A 22771-nucleotide genomic window follows, 5' to 3' on the forward strand; every position below is an offset into this window, starting at 1 on the left:
GTTAAAATAATTTTTAAATTTAAAATATTTTTTAAAATAATTTTTAAGTTAAAATAGTTTTTAAGTTGAAAGAATTTTTAAAATAATTTTTAGGTTAAAATAATTTTTAAGTTAAAATAATTTTTATGTTAAAATAATTTTTAAGTTAAAAGAATTTTGAAAATAAAATTTTTAAGTAAAAATAGATTTAAAATAATTTTTAATTTAAGATAATTTTTAATTTAAGGTAATTTTTTAAAAATAATTTTTAAGTTTAAATAATTTTTATAATAATTTTTAAAATAAAATTTTTATGTTAAAATATGTTTTAAAATAAATATTAAAATAAATTTTAAGTTAAAATAATTTTAAAAATATTCTTTATGTTAAAATAATTTTAAACACAATTTTTAAAATACTTTTTATGTTAAATTAATTTTTAAAATAATTTTAAAAAATATAATCGGTCGGGTACAAAGTCATTTGTATAATGGTAAGTCGAAACACATACGCCATAGACATAATACCATTAGGCAACTATTCTCAACGGGAGTTATCGCTATTAACTATGTGAAGTCAAAGGATAGACTAGTGGATCTGCTAACCAAGGGGTTAAACATAGAGTTAGTTACAAGCTCATCGCGAGGGATGAATTTGATGCCGATAAGAGATGTTGGTGCAAAGGAAACCTAACCTATGCAGACTGGAGATCCCAAGAACTAGGATTAAAGGGATAACCTAATTGTACCGACAAAGTTGCTCACTGTGGGGAACAACCCAATGAATCAGTGAAGGATGGAGTTTAAACACACGACTTTTAATGATCCAAGAAGAGTAATGTGGAATACTCTTAAAAGATCACCTATGTGAGAAAGAAGTGGAGCCACTTTGAAGAGAATTGGAGACATAATTCTTAGAACTTCTCACAAAACCAGGCGTGTTCATGACCAAGAATGAACACACTTATGAGAATTGAGTTGTATCAGGGGGAGTCTTGGGTGAGATATATCAGTGCCTACACAGACGATAGAATAGTTCAAGGATATCGCGCCTATTGTCAGTCAGTATGCAAACATATCTTCACAAGGGAAGCTTCAAAGGGTAAAAACCTATATGCCCTATACTGGACTCAACTGCTGAATGCTATCACATATCCTATCTCCATTTATATGGGGGATTGTTGGATATATGTGAATGGAGAAGAGGTGGAAGATGAAAGAAGCTCCATTGTGAATGAGACTTTAGTCCCACATTGGGAGTTTTAAGGCATTTTGGTTGATTTATATTGATTCACATACTTTGATGATGTGAACAAATACATGGAGAGAGACTCTCTCTCATGCATGAGTACAAATCTAGGACTAGGATTGCATTGAACCAAATTGACTCATGTGCGAGCACGATCTGTACACACTGAATGCTGGACTGGTCGGGGTAAAATTTACCCAAGTCGAACAACCAATATTTTACTACGTAAACCTTTTTCTACTTGTGTAACAGATGCATATTAGTACAGCCGAGTGAAACGTTGGTGTTTCACAGCTGGCGCATAATGATCATTAAGCTGGCGCATAATGATCATTAAACACATTAAGCTGCCAATTGGTCTGAGCTCCTATATAAGGAGGCAGCGACCACAAGAAAAATGTTACAAGCTCAAAAAGTTGAAGCTCTCCACCTACGTTCCCCTTCTCCTTTGTCGTGCATCTCTTGCTCGGCAGAGTGCCAGTGATAGCAGTCGGGTGCAAATCTAGGACTACGATTGCATTGAACCAAGTTGACTCATGTGCGAGCATGATCTATACACACTGAATGCCGGACCGGTCTAGGTAAAATTTGCCCAAGTGGAACAACCAATATTTTGCCACGTAAACCTTTTTCCTACTTGTGTAACGGATGCATATTAATACAACCGAGTGAAACGTTGGTGTTTCACAGCTGGCGCATAATGATCATTAAACGCATAAAGCTGCCCATTGGTCTGAGCTCCTATATAAAGAGGCTGCGACCACAGGAAAAAAGTTACAAGCTCAAAAAGTTGAAGCTCTCCACCTACGTTCCCCTTCTCCTCTGTCGTGCATCTCTTGCTCGGCAGAGTGCTAGTGATAGCAGTCGGGTACCTCTCAATTCGCCGTGACCATCGGTGCTTAGTGGAAATCACGATTTATCATTGTATCATGGGAAATAGATGATTCGAGAAAACCTCGAAGCACAGTCAGAGGTGGGGCGAATCTGTTTCAAGGAAACTACGTATCGTAGGCCTCAGTTCCACACTTTCGGCCTCTCGCATCGCTCGCTCGGTTGCAGCGCTCGCCTGACATCAACGCCTGCAAGGCCTCATCACTTGCTCGACCTCATAGCCCGTTCAACTGCTTGCATCGCTCGCCCAGTTGCAGCGCTTGCCCGACCACAGTGCTCGCCTGGCCTCATCGCCCGCCCGACCTCATAGCCCATTCGGCAGCTTGCATCGCTCGCCCGGTTGTAGCGCCTGCCCAGCCTCAGCGTCCGACCGGCCTCTCGCTCGGCCTATTTGCTCGCCTGACCAACCTCTCGCTTAGCTTGTTTGCTCGCTCGATCGACCACTCCCTTGACCTGTTTGCTTGCCTGACCGGCCACTCACTCGGTCACTCGGCCTTTCTGCTCGCTCGACCGGTCACTCGCTCAGCACACTCGCTCGACCGATCATCCTCACTGCCCAGTCAGCTGCTCTATCCGGTCAAACTTGCTCGGCCTTACTACCCAGTCGACCTCTCTGTTGCGCGACTCAGACTTGGGGTTGATCTCTCACCTGCTGGGTCTAACTGCTCACTTGACTTGTCTAACCAGTCGACCAATCTACTTCTTGCCTACCCGACCCTTCAGTCTGCTCGAACTTTACTATTTGGACTCGGAGCTCGGTTTGCACTCAACAATTAGCAGAAACCAGCTCATGTTGGTAGTCTGAGATTATCTGCTCAGGTCATCTTTACAAATAAGTTGAATTTAATTTCGTGTAATTTAAATTCGTCAAAGTCCCAAATATCTCTGGCAGATTATTATTTTTTATCAAATAGATAAAAATATAGCTTGGAATCACTAAAAAAAACTGCGATTACCGACATAAACTTCCATCGTAATTCCGTCGATAAATTCGTTTAGTGACGGAATTACGACGGAAAAATATTTATTGGGAGATAATTTGTCGGAAATGATTTTACCAATGGAATCCAAATTCTGTCGGTGTATAGGAATAGAATAAATTTCCATAGTAAACATTTTCGACGAAAACTATTTTTATTCCATTGAAAATTACCAAAAGGGTGTACGGATGGAAACAATGTTTCTATCGGTAAACACCGACGGAAACATATATTTTGTTAGTAAACATGTTTGGTGAATACCAACGGTAAATATCGACACCGGTGCTATGATACGTGAGAGTCAAAGATGAGCTGTTTTCGACTAAAGAGACATCCTCCCAACCCGTAATACGAGGAGATATTGTGTCTCGAACTATTTGAGGTATCAAGTTATTAAACAATTTTCCATTTTCTCCAAAACTACCCCTGATATGCTCTTCAAATTCAACCTTGAATTTATCTTCTTCTTTTTTTTCCTTTTTTAATGCCTTCTTGAGAACTACTCCGTTTGTCTACCTCTTCCGTCATCTCCTGATCCACCCTCATTAACACCTGAACTACTAACACCCAAAAACAAATAAAAAATAAGAGAGAGTGACACAATTTCAGTATGATGACATGACATAGATTTAGTTAACTACTTTTAAACTACTTTCTTAATTATTTCTTAAATGCTTACTTAAGTATATCACTAATTTCTCAAATATGGATCAAATGAGAAAGTATGATTGATGTTACGTGAACAATCACACTGCACAAAATGTATTTATATTTCTATTTTGTGAATTAATTTAGTAGAAAAATCAATATGCGAGATTATGCGAGGCTGGTAATTGTAGAAATCACCATATATATCAGCGAGGTTGGAAAACTAATGGTGGCAGGGGCTATTGCCAAGGAAGCGGCAGTAGGTAGTTGCAATTTGGTCGTGCACCGTCAAAGAGGCCACCGTTCACACGCCGCCAAAGAGGCCACTGGTCGTGCGCATTTGAAGCCACGGAGGTAGTAGAAGGTCATTGCGATTTGGTATCACCCTGCCAAAGAGGCCACTGGTTGCACGCGTCTGCGACCGACAATAAGGACGTGCAACATGATAGTATAAGGAAGAAAAATAAACTAAGGATTACCTGTTGAGAGAGAGCCAGGGGCGAATCCAACCGGGTGCATCGGACATCGGTGGTCGACCCCCCTTGTCGGCGGTGGAACCCTTAGTATTATGGGGTTCCTGTAACGCCCCGGCCTGGGCAAGCCCCACCCTGACCGAACCGGGAACGCCATCAGAATTGCCCATCGAATTGACGACTAGCTCTACAGACCACCGGAGGTCTTTTCAGCGTGCTTTATCCTCACTTGCACGCACCCTGGAAAACTTCCCAGGAAGTTACCCATCCTCAGATTTCTCCAAGCCAAGCACGCTTAACTTTGGAGTTATTAAGTTTCGGCTTCCGAAAAGGAAGGTGCACCTTGGTGATATGGAGAGTACCATCTAACCTTTTAAGCCATACTTAACCAGAATCTCAGAACCGGGGTATTACAATCACCCCTACTTAAAGACACAACGTCCTCGTTATATAACCACGAATCACACCACAGACAAATCCCAGAATCTCCCTCGCTAGGTGGTGCCCTGGGTGCTCCTGCCACAAGCGCACTCAACGTCGCAAGGTCGCTCTGATATCATCTCTAATGTCCCAGCCCGGGCGGGTCCCACCCAGACCGAACAGGGAATAAATCAACAAAGCAACTCCAAAAAATTAAAGGTCCAAATTTATCAAAAAAATATGTGACATCAAATGAATGGTCAGTTTACGGTCTGAGAACTTCTTATGTCATCTATCATACAACTTAATACTATATCAGTGAATTCCCATATCAAAAAAAATTGTCAAACTTCATGTCTTGATAATTCTTCTGCAACTAAGAACTAGAGACTCCAAATGGAACTAAACTTCACCATAAAATTGTCCAACTTTTCAGTACATTATGTTGCATTTTGGGAAGCTCAGATATGCAGTTGAAGAACTTGATGATATGACTCTCTCGAAACTAGAAACTCTATCTTATTACATGAGTCATAAAGGTAGAGGAGGTATCAATGCAAAATCATTTAACTCAACTAAGTAAAATTTAAAACTGCCCCAACGACTCTAATACTAGGAATAATTCAATTGACTGAATTAGAATTTTGAATGGCAACATCCTCAACTAGCCACATACAAAGATATGCAGTTGGACTATTCAAAACACCAACAATTTGGTAATTTGGTGAATGCTACTAGATAAATGACTCTGAAACTGTGTGCAACCATAAATTCTGAATAAGCAGTAAAAAATAAAATAAAATAACTGATGATGTATCATGTCTAAAAAGATTAACAGGGTTTATATTATAATAGAATTTCAAAAGGATGAATATTTTAAGCTTCTTTGCTGGTTGCAAGTAAAAGCAGTGCTATATCCTTAAATATTATAGTTTATCTGAGAGATAAAACTTTAAGTAATTCTAAATAACAACAACAGAAGCAGTTCCTTCCATGGGGGACACCACTTATATATGACAAATTGCCTTGGCATTTTGAAACCACTTAAATTTGGGCATGTCACCCATTCAAATGACGGTTCTCAAATAGGATATTCTTACTGCCACAACTAGGCTTTCAATGCCCACTTGGAATCCTCATTCACTTTGGAGGAGACGACATCAGCTATCCTCCAATCAGACAAACCTATAGATTTTTTTATGAATTCTGCAAAGGTTTTGGGATGAAGAAAATATTTATATAAACAACTACACCATCAGGCTTTGGGATGGGAAAAGCTCTATAAAAAAACATTTGAAATATCAACCTTGGTATTTGTTAGAAGATTACATCTCTTGTACATGCTAAAGCCATCTCAATGTCAGATTCCTTGATGATTTCTTAACACCCATCGTGTCTTGTTCCTGAATCATATTTCTGCTGATGATTAGGGAACCACTAAAAGCATGTATTGAGGTCATAGGTTTCAGTGAAATGTGGAGATCTCAGGTCACGACCTTACTTTACAGGAGCTTTAGTTCACCTCAGTAGCAGGTGCAGAAACTTTTTCAAGAGCAAATTGTTTAAGTGGTGATACAGGATTCCCTTGGGGTACAGTCTTCCTAGCACTGTTCAATAACACCAACAAATGTGCTTGACCTATGTTGTGGAATTTTTTTTGTACGTAAAGTGGAATCACGGTCATGCAATATGGAAACAAACTATATCTATTCTCTCAGGATGAGAAAGATTAGACCCACAAGCTACACATGCTCTTAGCATATTCTTGTAATTGGCTTAAGCATCAATTCACAAAAACTTGCTGGACAACAAAACTCAACAAAGCAAGAGAAGTCCTCCGGGTCCCTGAACTGCTCAGGAAAATTCTTGGTTAAAACCATTGTCTCTAGAGGGTCCCAAAAGTAAACTACATAGGGGGTCTTACAAATCATGAAGGATCCTTAATATACTTTGTTTGCTTCTAGAGGATAATGAAGATTGACTTCTCTTTATTGTCAGTTAGCAAAGCACTGTTGGCTGCAACTCTACCACTGCAGCCGCTGCTCCTGCCTTTGTTGTGAATGCTCTTACCAAGCACCTAACTCTCCTTGAGAAACAACTTGAAATTAAGATCACCAGAGACATTGAACTTGGCAGAATTTGGACAATCTGATTGAGAGAAACAACTGCATTTTGGTGTTAAAAAACAACTGCATATTTGCTAGCCTTGCAAGAGATCTTCACCAAATCATTAAGTAGCTAATTGAGTCATTGAGATGTCAGCAATTTGGAGAGACTAATTTTTTCCAAGACATTTATTCTTTCTTTACTTCTCCAGTGCTTCACTTCTCTCTCCTTGATTGTAAATATCACCCTGTACTTTCCATTCTTCAATCCCTTTGCATAGAATTATTTTCCTTTCCCTTTCTCAAAATGATTAATAGAAAAGGCATCTGGTTAGTATTAGGTCTCAATTAAAGTAGTGTTTATTGAGAGATTAAAGCATCTTAGATGACCAAGTTAGAACTCTAGCATGTGTTGTTAATCTTTGTCAAACACCATAAATTCAATCAAAATTCTCTTCACGATCAAGTACTATCTTCTAAATGAATTTTCTGAAAGAAAGTTATAAGTCTAGACTTTACTTTCATTTCCCATAAGTTTTGAATCAAATTGTTTTGATGAAAGAAAAGGGGCATAACAAAATATTAATATTTAATCAAAATAGAAACAAGAATCAACCAAGAGTACTATCTTACCAGATATCTTTTCTATTACAAAATACAACTGCCCTTATAGCTCAGTGGTAGAGCGTCAGTCTTGTAAACTGAAGGTCCGTAGTTCGATCCTGCGTGAGGGCAGGATAATTTTATTGTAGTTTTTCTATTTGTTCGATCCAGAGACCAGAAACGTCTTATTGTAATATTTCTGTTTTGAGATTTTTTAATTTATTAAAATAAAATAAAAAATATTTAATAAATTTCTTTCTAATTTATTTTTAAATGATATTTATTTTGATTTATTTTTTTAAAAAAAAAGAGAATACACGAACAATGAATAAGGTTTTAATTTATTAAAATAAAATAATAATTATTTAACAAATTTCTTTCTAATTTATTTTCAAATGGTATTTATTTTAATTTATAATTTTTTTAACAAAAATGAATACAGCAACGATTTCACTTAGAGAATAGAGTTTTAATTTATTAAAATAAAATAAAAATTATTTAATAAATTTCTTTTTATTTTATTTTAATAAATTTCTTTCTAATTTTAATTTAGTATAAGATTTGTTTTTAAATGGTATTTATTTTGATTTATATATATTTTTTAAAAAAATTTATCCCATTTTAAATAAATTCATTTATGATTTATTAAAATTTAAAATAAATTTTAATTTCATTTAAAAAGATTGGTCTTTGAAATCGTTATTTCTACACTGAGCTCTCTAACAAGGTCCAACCTCATCGCAAGCGAGTTCTGACCTCGCGACCTCACCATAACAAGTTGGGCGAGGGCTTTTCACAGATGGGGTTAGAATGAGGCCTTTTCACATATCTAGAAAATTTTTATTCCTGAATTTTATTTTAGCGACGCTTAATGTCTTTATATTGCCAAATGACCATAATTTGAGGTGGGAAAAATTTCCACTACTATTATATAGTGATGTTGAGTGCAGAATGCTTTGTCAAAGTGTCACATTTGACGACGTGTTTTTTGTATTGTGTTGCCAAATGATCCAAATTAAGGGGGAAAGAATTTGCACTACCTTTTAGCAATGTGAAGTGATGTGCACATTGCCAAAGGCCTTCTTTTGGCAATGCGTATTGTTTAACGCGTTGCTTAATGATACAAAATAAATGTGAGAAAATTCTCTCTTAATGTTCTATCTTTAAGCGACGTGAAACACTCCAAGCATAGTCAAAAGGTCACATTTTGCGACTTTGACTGTGCTATGCATCACTAAAAGTTAGAATTCTTGTAGCGTGTTTACGACTAAACATTGTTTCCGTTGATAATTAAAAAAAATTGACAAGAAATAATTTATATTTAAGATTTATCCTGTTTATAATTTTCATAACTATATAAAACCATTACGATGACATTTCATACAGTTTATATATACAAACATCACATTTCACAATCCATACATACAATCATATTTCATATATCCTAACAATTAATACATACAAACAAATATCTATAATATCACAAACACAAATAAACTAACATCCAAACAAACAAACAAATATCCATACAAACAAACATACTAAATTATGGAAACAAACTAATAGAAAGTATCTAAATATCTATAATAGAAATAAATACAATCATCTAAATCAAACACAATCTAAATAAATCACAAACACAATATTAGAAACAAATTAAACTATCCAAATATCTATATCTAAATCCAAATTTACAAAATCAGATATCTAAATCCATAACATAAAATCCTATAGAAAGTCAAATACGATAAATTATGATCAGATTGATGTATAATTAAAAATTTTACATATATGTATAACTAAAAAAGATATCTAGATAAAAATGAGAAGATGATGATGATGATCAGTATATCAATAGGGATTTCTGAAACATATAGTAATACAATATTTATAAATGAGAGATTAGAATATCAAAATAGAATAAATATATTTTCCATGATTTATGTATGATAAATAAAAAACTAAGTTGTAGTTGAATAAATATTAGAAAAATCTAATCAACATGGTTTGATGGGTATTGAGTCTCCTGTGACTCAAAATCATGTGGTGTTGGGGTCCAAGAGGCAATGGCTGCTCGCATATAGGCCAAGAGAGCTTCTTGATTCGCGTCTCATTTGACCCTCCTTTGATCATCAATGGCTCTCCTATGCTTATCAGCGACCTTCCTCTACTCCTTAGTGGTCATCCACTGATCCATATAGGCTATCTTCTCATCCATTGAGTTCATTTGAGTGCATAGTTCTTGATTTTCACATTTTAAAGACTACACCTTAGTAGAAGAAGAGGAACTAGCATGACCCCTATGAGTCCTTAAATGATTAAATGCAACTTTGGTATGAGAGCCAAGACCATAGAGGGTGGAGTTTTTTATCCTTCCACCGACAACATCATAATATATCTCATTTATCGCCTCAGTGGATAGAGGTTGTGACTCCCTCCTTTGTTGGTGGCTGTGATGTCTGAGTCACTCTATTTGTCATTTGCTCCAGTGTGGAAATAAATAATATGATTAATATCAAATTTGATTATAATTACTAAAGTTAATCAAGATAAAAATGATTAAATATAATAAAGTTAATAATTTTACGTGTATGGTCTGGGATTGAGGATCGACAGATATGTCATCCTTCTTTTTTTGAGTCTTGAGAAAGACCTCTACACAAGTGGGTTATCATGCTAGATCATGTTCCTATATACACAAATAATTTGGGATAAAATTATACAAGTTTGGTAATAAATACAAAATTTACTTATATAACTTTAAATTAAACTCACTAGATCTATGACATGCTGAACAATAGATCTGAATTCTAACGTATGCAATAACTTTATATATTTTTCTATAATTATAAGTTAAAATTTTAGTATATTAAAGGATAAATATATTATAAAATACCAAATATATTAAATTTACTTATCATAAATTTAGTATAATAAAAAGTCTTTGTTTCTTAGTCTATATGCCTACATGCAGTACAAGAAGCGCATACTCTTTCTTTAGTTCTTCCAGACACATTTATCATAGTGTTGAAAATATTATCGAAGATTTTTTTTCAACTTGCATCATATATAAATTATGTCAAATAAGTAGATACTTTTAATATGACAGCTCCCAAAAAAATGTTCCTGTTCTTCCAACCATACTTGCACATCCTAACAATGTATTTATTTATCTATTCAAAACAAGGTTGAGATATTAATAGAAATCCATAACTGTCTATTTGTTCAATGATTTCTTCACCTAAAGAATGAATACAACATTATTTAGGATTTTTTTTTTATTTTGTTTGAAAGGGTGATCAATTGGTAAAAATTTATGGTGATTATCAAATCAAAATATCTTCCCACTGCAAGGTAGTGAAAATGTATGAGACTCTATCATATAGTGTGGGAATGCTAATTTATCAGGCGTGCTTCATCCTGATAATATTAAGTATGTTGTAAAATTACTAATCGCCTATAATAATGCATCATGCAATTTAAAATTAGTTTTACTTGCAACATCATAAGTCACCGACTCTACATTCCATAATTCATTCAACTTGGCAATCAGAGGTTGCAAGAAAACACCTATATTGTCTTTGGAATTTGTTAGACAAGAAATAAGCACAATAATGAACATAAATTCATCTTTCATGCACATCTATTGTGGTAAATTATACAGTGTTAATATAACTGACCAAGTTGAATATTGTTGTCTCGACTGACCAAATGGCTAAAATCCATCTATGGAAAATCCCAACACATTATGTGGTTCCATTGCAAAGGAGAAAAATACAGTATCAAGATATTTTCATGCAGGGAAATCATAAGGATGATACATTATACATCCTTCGTGCTAATACTCATGATGCCACATCATGTGGCAAGCTGTAGTGGCAGCGTTGAACTAGCAGTTAATGAAAGTAATACATCACTTTCCAAGTAATATTTTTCTTCTTCTTCCCTAGTATGCGAGTATGATGTTTGTAACAAGGGTCAGTATAAATTCTGCATTCAATTAGTTCTCTATATTCATTCCAAAATATCATACAATTGTTTATACAATAATTAATCTTCTCTATAGAAAAACCTAAACCTCTAACCAATTTTTTTATACTATAGAAGCTATCAATCCTTATGTTATTAGCAGAAAGCAACTCTAACATCAATTGATATATGTCATCGTAACATCTTTCTAAAAAATGATGTTCTGTTTTCATATTTAATAACCTTGTAGTATCTAATAATTGGTGTTAGGACCAAAAGAAATTTAGATATCTCCACAATGACATGATATTATTCACTTTGGACCTAAGCCCTCATGGTTTTATTTTTTGGCTCTACCTAAAAGACCTCATACCAATGGAGATATCTTTCCCTTATAAATCTATGATCTTTCCCATGTATTTTCAATGTGAGACTTTATTTGTAATCTTGTAACCCAACAATCCTCTATAGGATCGAGACATGCTAGAGGGAAGGGGGTGAATAATGCTCATGGCTTTCACGTTCGTTTTAAAACAATCGGAGAGAGTAAAAGCAGCGGAATAAAAAAAGAGACAAAAGAACAATGCTAATTCGATTTAGATTTACTTGGTTTAGAGCCTGTGGTGACTCATACTTCAAGGTCCTCACGTGAGAGTGCTTTCATTGGGAAAATACTAAACAATCAGAAAGTTACAATAGATGATTACAATTTGAACACAAGTAACTTCAATAAAAATAATATTGACGACTTGGAGGATTAGATCTTTAGTATAGTCATCGTCGGAGCATCTTTCGAGCCCCGAGGAGGCATTTTTTGATTAGTACGAAGAAGAGAAAGTTGTTTGGAATGTTGTCATTGAGCCATTGGTTGAAGCCGTCTTTTATAGCCAATTCCGGGCACCTAGATCCTCTCCTGGGCGCCTGGATTGTGCTAACATGGCATACTCTTGTCGAAACTTGATCCAGCAAAGGTTATCCACTTCTGGGTGCTCGGACCCCTTCCGAGAACCTGGACTGCTGACGTGGGTCAGCTAGTCATCATACCCTAGCTCAGTAAGTCGATGAAATTTGGTCATCATACCCTAGCTCAGCAACTCCGGGTGCTCGGACTACCAGGGCGCCCGACCAGGCACCCTGCCAGGGCACCCCTTCGCTGAGCCATCTAGGTCACCCAGACCCCCTCTAGGGGCTCGAACCACCATGTTTCCAGCTTCCACTTTCTGCAAAACAAGGTTGCTGGGTCACTTTGGGAGATGGGGGGGGGTGAATAGCTCTTCTCCCTTATTTGCTTGCGTCGAAGAAGATGATATGTAGCAAAAAACCTCACAACAAGCTTCCAATGCTAACACAAATATTTACTTGGTATCCACCTCAAGAAGAGGTAACTAATCCAAGGATCCGCACAGTGCACACTCTCCACTATGAATACAAACTTCATCTCGGAACAACCAGAGGTGGAGAAATCTTGTATAAGACTCTCACACACATACAACTCAAAAAAATAAGTAAATACACGATGAAACAAATGAAAACCTTCTTGATTGATCTCTTGTAGCTTGTAGATGCCTCTAGACTAGTTGGAAAGTGCATTAACACTTGTCTTCCAAGGCTTTAGGTCCGGCGAACAGTAGCGGAGAATATGAAATCAAGAGATGTGTCATTTGAACTTCGCTGTCAGCTTTATATCTACGTGATCTAGGGCTCTAAATTGATTGGGCCTCCTTCCAATTGATTGCCACGTCAGATCCCAGCGATCCCAGCCATCCAAAACCTGCATCCTGTGAAACGGTCATATCCTAATCGATTGGGTGTAGCCGGATCGATTAGTTGATCGATCTAGAGGTTTTCTGTGATTTCACAGAAAGCCTTGGAATTGATTGACCGATCAATTTTGGCTTTTCCTCGCGTCACTACAAGAAACCGAACCTCAATCAATCGACCAATCGATTGGTAGTGTCCAATCGATCGACTGATCGATTGGGAACCTCTCTGTGCTCGTGAGAATGTCTCACAATTGATCGACCGATCGATTGCAACCCTTTTTCTTGCAACACTCTCCCAATCGATCGGCTGATCAATTGGGCTCTGGTTTAATTGATCTCCTGATCAACTTGACCAACCCTAACTTGTCTAGCTCAAGTTTAGGGTTCTCAAATCCAACATCCGGTCAACCTTGACCTGTTGAAACTTCGTCACTAAGTGTCCAGTCCTCCAAGACCCACTGGGACTTTCCACTTGCCTGACTTCACTTACCAGGACTTCCTTACTACCTAGCTTCACTCACTAGGACTTTCACATGACTTCACTCACCAGAATTTCCATCTGCCTAGCTTCACTCACTAGGGTCTTCACCTGACTCCACTCACCAGGATTTCCATCTGCCTAGTTTTAGTCACTAAGACTTTCACTTACCTTTACTCACCAAGATTTTCATCTGCCTAGCTTAACTCACTAGGACTTTCCTTCTGCCTAGTTTCACTCACCAGAACTTTCCCACCAAGTGTCTGGTCAATCCTGACCCACTTGGATTTTTATCTTCTGCCAACCTCCCTAGTGGACTTCCCTTGGCTAATCTCCAATTACGACTTCCCAGTTAAGTATCCGGTCAACGTTGACCTACTTGACTCTTATTCACATTAAACTGGTCAACCTTGATCAATGTCCCCAAATGGATGATTGATCCTATAATCTCCTTACATTGTCAAAACAAACTTCATATATTGTCAAAACTTGCACATTACAACTCAAGCTTAAGCCAATTTAAGCTTAGTCAACCTGGTCAATCTTGACCTAGGAAACTTGCACCAACAAAGGTTAGTCCAGGTAATAATATTTAAAGAAAGACAAGTTTTGATAGCCTTCAAATTGTTCGGTCTTGACTTTGAGTTTCACAGAAATTCTAGGTTAGACCGATGCCTACTATTTCCTCTTCGGGGAACATGTCCTCACATACTCCTCTCAGGAGAAATTACTTTTTGCCAAACCGGTCCTCCAGACCGTTTGGACTTTTGCTCAACGTCCAAGACTTCAGTAGATGCGTACTACATCTCTAAGGTCTTCGAGGTAAGTACTTTAGAAAATATGTTTTCTACTTTTGAACTTCACGAATCTCGAGTTGCAGAGCCCAATGGAGTAGAGAAGAATAGTCAGAACATTGCCTTAAAGGCAAAAACAAACGCTTCTGACTCTGACGCATCGATTGACGAAAACGAAGCTGTGTTAATGGTAAGACGCTTTAATAAGTTTTTAAAATCTAACAAATTTAGATCGTAGTCGAGTAAACGTCATCAAAAGACAAGGACAGTCCGTTGCTACAATTGTAACGAAGAAGGGCACATCAAGGATGACTGCCCGAAATTGAAGAGCAAACAGAAAGAGAAGGAAAAGGTAAAGTACAAGAAGCCAGAATCCTCCAAATACAAAAACCTGAAAGAGACATGATCAGACTCATCCTCCGAATCAGACCTCGAAGAATTCTCGGGGTTAGCACTAATGGCCAATCATCTCTTCGAAGACGACTCAAGCTCAGAGATGAGCATAGATGAAGAGGGAGGAACCTCAGAAGAAGAAAGTAGCGATGAAGGGGGAGCATCACCAAATCAGGTAAGTAAGGTACGTGCTCTAACCCCTACTCAATCGTTTAAATTTATCAAATCTCTTTCTAAAGATTTGTTTAAATTAGAAAAAGAAAATACTAAATTGAAAATGAAATTAGCAAAAGCATGTCCACTTGAGATGTACGATAATCTAAAATCAGAAAATGAAAAATTAAAAATTGAAGTTGAAAAATTAAAAAATAATGCATGTTTAAATAAATTTCCAAAATAAAAAATTAGAATTTATGAAAAATTGAATTGGTACATTAGAAACCACCAGAGTCAACTTGGAAGAGTGCCCAAGAAATATGTACCCCCTAAATTTTTGAATAATCCTGTTGGAAGGAACCTCTATTGGGTTCCAAAATCTGTGCTAAATTAATTTATTTAATTAAGGCTTTCAGAACCAAAATTAAATGTTAAAATTTCTTTATGAAGCTTTGTCTAAGGAAGTGGTTGTTGCTCCAATAACCAAGAAGGCCTAGTACCTCGCCATGACCTCGAAGCTGAAATATTGAAATAAAATATTTAATTATCTTTCTGAAAAAATATTAAACCAGAATTAAATAATGCTTTGAAAGTTTTTTAAATATTTTTGAAAAATTCTGAAAATTCTAAAATTTAATTTTGACTTAGAAATTACTTTAAAAAAAAGTTTCAGTTTACTTAAAAAAATTTTTTGGAAAACTCTAAAAATTCTTTTTTTTTAATGCTTTGAAAGTTTTTTAAACATTTTTGAAAAATTCTGAAAATTCTAAAAATTAATTTTGACTTAGAAATTACTTTAAAAAAATTTCACTTTACTTAAATTTTTTTTTGGGAAAACTCTAAAAATTTATTTTTTAATGCTTTGAAAGTTTTTTTGAAAAATTCTAAAAATTCAGTTTACTTAGAAATTTTTTGGAAAATTAATCTTACTCAGAATCTTTCAAACTTAAAAAAAAAATTTTGCTAAATATTTTTTATCATACTCTTACCCCGTTTTGCTGTGATCAAAGGGGGAGAGATTAGTACAAGTCGAGATAATTTTTTTTTTGTCAAAAATTTTTTTCTTTCTTAAACTTTTATTTAGTTGCAATTTTACTTATTGCAAATTTAGTCTTAAAATGTTAGTTTAGTAATTCTCTTTAAAATTACTATTTATCTTTTTTTTACCCTAACTTGAACTTGGGTTGATGCACATCAAAAAGGGGGAGATTGTTGAACCCCGTGGTTATTTTGATGTGATCAACCAAGTTGGTTAGGTCCTACTTTGTGTTTGACCCCTGTGTCTAAGTGTGCAGGAGCTTAGGAGCGCAGGAAGTCGAGCGGAAGACGCAGCTAGCGAGAAGGACGGCACGGGAAGGGATCCGACGGGCTCGATGCATCCGAAGGACAAGAGAGCTGTCGAAGAGTACACCGGTGGGTAAGAAGAACGTGTGCGGCGTTCGAGGGATGTTAAGCCGGGAGGAAGACTGCTCGAGGAGAAGGCCGAAAATTGGGTTCGGGTGAGCCCTATTTCGGTTGGCCGGAATCACCCAAAAGAATGGGATTTCAGAAGATGAAGCAAAGAAGCAAGCAAGCAAGCTGGAAAAAGCTGCCAGCTAGCTTGGAGGCGCCTCCATCAAGCTTGGAGGCGCCTCCAGCTTGAAGGCGCCTTCAATGCCTGTTGGAGGCGCCTCAGACCTGGCAGAAGTGAACGTTGGCCTTTTGGATAAAGTTTTATCCACTCTCTCGATTAGAGCTATCAGACGGGCCAACCCGTGGCGGGGCGGGTCGGCCCATGGCGAGCTAACCATTTGGCGGGGCGGGGCGGGCCAACCCGCCAACTTGGCGGGTTGGGAAATTTCCAACCCAACTCATTCTAAGGCGGGTTGCGGGTTTGGCGGGCCAACCAGCGGGCCCATCAAAAATTTAAAAAAAATTTAAAAATATTTCATATATTCAATATTTTACTTCGAAAAAGTTTTCTACAATTAAATGTATACATAAACATGTATTTTAAATATAAATGAACACAAATAAGTACTTATGTTGGATGAAAAGTACTATTTTTATTTCAAAATTATAATAAAGAAAGATAATAAATTGGTCTAAAACTTAGCTCACATGTGTTTTTCAACCCGCGGGCCAACCAAAGCCCGAGCGGGCCAACCCGCGCGGGTCGCGGGCCTAGGCGGGTCGGCCCACGGCGGACTTGGGTTGATAAAATTCCAACCCAACCCGCTTAAATTGTTTGGCGGGGCGGGCCAACCCGACGGGCCTAACCCATATTGACGGCTCTACTCTCGATGGAGGCGCATTGGACCCCTATTGGAGGCGCTTCGGACATCCGAGATAGGATTTCTAGAGGCTATATAAAGGCCTCTGGAACTAGGAATTAGATATCAACTGTTCCATCAACTCTGTAATCAATTCCTAGCAATAGTTCTGAGCTGTAAGAGTGTAAAAGACTTCTCCACCTTTAGAGAAGGAGATTTTTCTACTGCGCGCTTTTTCATCACCCTGGATTAACAACCTTCTTGGTTGTAACTAGGTTAACTCCTGAGTCTCTAGCTTTATTGTTTTAATTTTTTTTTCTATTGCGCTTTCAAGTTGAAAGATCCGAGGAGGGTAGTATTAATTTGTACAGGCAATTCACCCCCCCTTTTGTCGGCCTCCGCTGCACCAACACATGATCCCACAACCCCCAAGTTGTCTTCTCTTACTGTGTGGTCATGAATTAGAACCAATCCATTAAGATCTATGATAGCCTATTTCTCCTCATGGCATACTGATCTACTTTCGTACACGACTCTCCACATCTTGGATTTTTATGGATCGGAGGATTGGATTCTCCTTTCGGTTCATCCCTACTCTCATGGGATACGAATCTTGTGCTTTTATCATCAAGATCGTGTATACATATTAGGCTTGGAACACAAACACATATGTCATTGAATGTGAAACATGCAAACTCAATAGATTTAATAAATAGTATTTACATATAAAAAAGGGCTAATCTTTATGTAAAATATCGAAAAAGGGCAGATAATAATAAAGGGAATTTTCCAGAATTTTTGGAAAATTTTCGGGAATTTTTGGGAGCTCGTATGGACGAGTTTGCGGGGATAAAAACGGGGCCCGGGAAAGCCTGTTTAGGTTACCCCATTTTAACGAGGAAATGTTTATTTTTTCTATTCTTTTTCTTTTTTTTTTTATTTCATCTTCTCACGCCGTTTCCTTCTTCCTCCCGCGCACCCGACGCCAAAGACCTAACCGGCGACGGTTTCTGCCCTTCCTCGCGATTTAAGCCGTGCCGACCCTTCTTCCACTTCTCTTCCCCCATTTCTTCTTCTTCCTCGTCTCCACCGTCGCCCTTCTCCCTGCTCGAGCCGTGATTGCGGCTACGAGGCCCAGCGCTAGTGCCGATCCTTCCTTCTCGCTGCGAGCCCCTGCCGGCCGAACCCTTTCCTCACATCGACGCCTCTCCTCTAAACGCCGAAGGCCACCGCCGGTGCCTAGGTGTCGCCCTCTTCCCACACAGAGCAACGCCGACGCCGCTACAAACTAACCTTGCCTGTGCCCTAGCATTGTCGGCGGTCACTAGATCTACCTTTGCGAGCCACTGCCTACCTGTGCCCTAATTCCCTCGAGCCGGTGAACCTCAGGTATGAGTAGGGACACGCTGTGGTGCCCTAGGTCTACCGCCCACAACTTTCCTTTATCTTCTTCACTGGTGGCAACCGAAATTCCCTCATTTTGTACAATAATTCTCTTCCCTTGTGCTAGATCTTTGTTGTACAGATCTGAGGTGTCTTAGGTTGGAGGAGAGCCACACTTGTTGGCTTCAACTACAATATCCAGCAGTAGACCATCTTTCCGACAGCGAACCCTTTGGACTGTATTCCACCAGCAGTCACTTGGTTGTGAATTGAGGTAAGGAGTAGGTAATTGGTCTTGGTTGTAGATCATAGTGAATTTGGATTATTTGATTAGTTGATATTATGTGTTGAATTAGGACTAAATTGGGTAAGTTGTCATGATTGATTATGCTTATTGCAAGTCCTAATTCGAATGGATTAATTAGAATCAATTGAGGAGTTAGATGATCCAATTAGGGTTTATAATTGGATTTGGATTTGTGTTAGTTTCTCGAGGATTTGATTTAGCTAATTTATTTATATGTAATTAGCTAAATCTGGATACCATGTACTACAGGACTTTGATTTGAGACGGGGTCTCGACGAGGGGTTTGGACTGGATACAGACCTTTCTTATTGGAGGCGGGTACTTTGACTTTATGTCATTTGATATGCATAGTAATATTTTTTAACAAATAGCAATGATTGTGTTTCTCATTTACTTCGGTTGATCACTACCCGATCTGTTACATGCTTGTTTGTTTATTTGTTATGCACATCATGTTAGTATTTACCTGATTATACATACTTATAGAGGTAGTGACACAACCATGTTATTTATTATGTTCAGGACCTAGGGTTTTTGATACCTTATCTGATCTGTGTACCTTTGATTTGATTCATTATCCTATGGTACCCATTTTATATTTATATATGGATATTGCCATGCTTAGTGTCATGCACCATTCGCATGATTGCATGCTGCGCGATAGTCTGCTCTATTATTGTTGAGCACATCGCTAGTTTCATCTCTGTCGGTGCTCCGTTGGTCCGCTCATGGGTAGCGTGACGCAGCGTGGTAGCACGTCAGTTTTGCTCTGTCGGTGCTCCGTTGGTCCGCTCATGGGTAGTGTGACGCAGCGTGGTAGCACGTCAGGGATCCCTCCCCGTCATTGTGTACCGGGAGATGAGAGCATTGAGCTCCCCCATTTATGATTTGGGGTAGGAGGATAGGTGTACTCCGACAGCATCCCGTCCACTCGGTCACTCATCAGGGGTAGTGATGGCAGAGTACACGGTTGTCATAGCCCTACCCACTCGGTCTCACCATTGTGTGTGAGATGGCTGACTAGCGTCAGGGGTGACCATGACATTGGCATCATATGCATGATACATTTATTGCTTGTGTTTGCTGCATTTATTTGCTGCATTTATATGAGTGCATATGATTGACATGCATACAGGATTTATGACACTCTCGGTCTGACGACCCTGTTGTACTTATACCCTGGTCCTGGTTAGTACAATTTTCTCCTGCTTGTTTCAGTTGCATTTATCCTTCTTGTATCAGGAGACTGTACGCATGATTAGTGCTGGTTGTTATTTTCTTTATTATGCATATCAGTTGATACCTGTTGAGTGTTAGACTCACACCCTCCTCCGTTGCTATTTTCAGGTTGATGAGGTCCGGAGCGTTCCAGTCGCTAGTCCCCTGCAGTCCATGAGGACGTGTGTTGATCTGGTGGTTTTCTTTATTAGACTATGTTAGACTTATTCTGCTTTTGACATCTGGACTTGTATTAGTTACTTTATGGATATTGTCTATGAGTTTTATTTGGATTTGTTTTACTACATGTCTGCTTAGACGACAGAAGAGGTGAGTTGATTTTACCGTCGAATTTGTGCTTTATAGGTGTAGTTGAGTAGGGTTGTTTTTTAGTCTTCTTATCATTGCTTTAGTTGTTCACTATTAAACTGCGTGGATGTTTGGATGTGTGATGTCTATTATTATTGTTATTGTTCCGGTCGTGTTGGCTGAAATATATGTGGCCCTGAGGGCATTGTAGAAGTTTCAGATTGTCACCCGTACAGGGGAGGTGCTGCCAAAATTTCTTCGGACAGGGACTCCCGCTCACTTGGCTACCAGGATTCATAAACTCTAGTATTTAACCTGGAGATCTAGAGTTCGAATCCTGGGGAAGGCAAAAATCCACTGGCCAGGGGCGGGAAGTCCTTGTGAGTAACGGCACGGCCGAAGGGTCGTCAGTTGACGACATAAGGGGTCACCAGTTGGGCCGCCATTATGGCCGCCCAAGGGACCAAGGTTGGGCCCTAGTGTGGCCGCCCAAGGGGCCGAGGGGCCGGGTCGTTACACTTTAATCCTAGAATCTGGAGATCTACTCTATAGAAAAGGAAATACAATCGAAAGATAAAGAAATAGTAATCTACAACTCAATACATAAGATAGAGAGAAGAGAATGTTTATTAATGCGTTGCCGATCTTCTCGGATGAAATCCTTGCTCCAGAGGTGGACGCATCATCCAGATGGATGAAGATGGTTACTCTAAGATTTCCCCTAGAAGGGAAAACCCTCTCCCCAAGAAGGGGGCGAAGCCCGTTGGTCTAAGATGATCCAAAGAAGGTTTCCTTCATCATTTTATATCTTGCCCAAACTATCCAGATCTACAAATTTATTGGGCTCCACCAAAATGGATTTTTTGACCCTTAAATCCAATTTTCTATGGTTGGACTCTAAATCAAAGTTGTAGATCTATAGGTCATATGACCCATGCTCAAACCAAACTAAAAGTTATGACCGTTTTAAGATTGGTTCGCAATGTAGTTCAGGATGCCAACAACCTATGGCTGAGAGGCACGGTAATGTCATGGTTCACATGGGAAAGGCTTCAAATTTGACACAACTATGCCATCCACCATGGCCATGCCATGGTTGAAGTTATTTGTGGTATTTTACACTATTTTGGGCCTGATTTCATCTATACGAACACACTCATATCATGGGATACGACCAGAGCATGTTCATTAATTAAAATTTTATTTTGATGGTCTTTTGAATTTCTTTTCTTACCGAATGCTTTGTGTGTTGGCTCGATGATGAAGCTTGATGATGAGGCATTGATAGCCCATGTTGAGCCTTTTTCTACTCTATTATTGATCTTTCTTGGACGTAGGAGTACGTCTATGTCATGGGACATAGCTAAAGTGTGCTCCTTGCTCCAACTTAACATCCCAAAGGATTTATGCTCTATTTTACTCCAAAAATACATCCTATCAATAAAAACAAGCAAAGAGTAGTTTTCTAAACTAAAAGAGTAAAAATAATAAAATCACATAGAAATAAAGTGTGATAATATAAATCATGCTCATGAAATGCAAGTAAATGTATGGCAATCAATGTCTAGAAACATGAATAATCTATGCACATCAATGATCTATGGGCTAACCACACATAATTTGCACATTAGCTTTCCCTATAATCGGTCAACATTAAATCCATTTGAATTTGATGAAACTAAATCTCATTTTGATACATTCACTTGTATCTTGAACTTAGTTCATTATCATAACATCTCACTTGTGTGTAATATATCTCAATACACACAAGTCATCATATGACCTTTATGAGATGTAAAATAGGTTTTCTTTAAACTAAGGGATCATGCATCTCTAATTAAGCATTTAAACTTAATTATCCTACCTAGGATGTTAATTGATGTCATTATCCTTAATTTCAAGAAATTTAAAGTTTATGAATGTAAATGATTATGACATATATCAATTGCATACTTTCAAAAGAAAAACTATCATAACCTAATGATACATGTATGACATGACATGTATCAAATATTATGGTAAGATATAATATTTGTGTATGTCATGTTGTCATGGCATGTTATATAGCACACAAAGCATGACATTTATGGCACAAAGAATATATCTAGATTTTCTATATAAGTGTTATCAACTAATTACTATGCCAAATACACGATTTGACATAGGTGGCCTATCTCCCTCAAATGTGTCAAAAGTCCCAAACATGGAACACTTTTGAATTCTATTCTATTTGTTCCAGTTTGATCAATCTCAAAACCTCAAATTCTTATTAGCACACTAGAAAATATTCCAAGATAGGATTAAACCATTCTCGAGATTTAAATTAGAAATCTCATTCCCAAGATATCACAATACATTGAAAATACCCTAAAGTGTCAACTTTGCTATAGTTTGGTTCACTA

General features: G+C 37.7%; 1 non-coding gene across 1 annotated transcript; it reads left to right on the top strand.

Annotated features, from left to right (window-relative positions):
- Positions 1-7407: 7407 nt before the first annotated feature.
- Positions 7408-7479, top strand: TRNAT-UGU. The gene has a single exon. It is a non-coding gene; the product is annotated as a tRNA-Thr (tRNA).
- The last annotated feature ends 15292 nt before the right edge of the window (positions 7480-22771 follow it).

The sequence above is a fragment of the Zingiber officinale genome, chromosome 7B (assembly GCF_018446385.1).
Source record: "Zingiber officinale cultivar Zhangliang chromosome 7B, Zo_v1.1, whole genome shotgun sequence".
Lineage (NCBI taxonomy): Eukaryota > Viridiplantae > Streptophyta > Magnoliopsida > Zingiberales > Zingiberaceae > Zingiber > Zingiber officinale.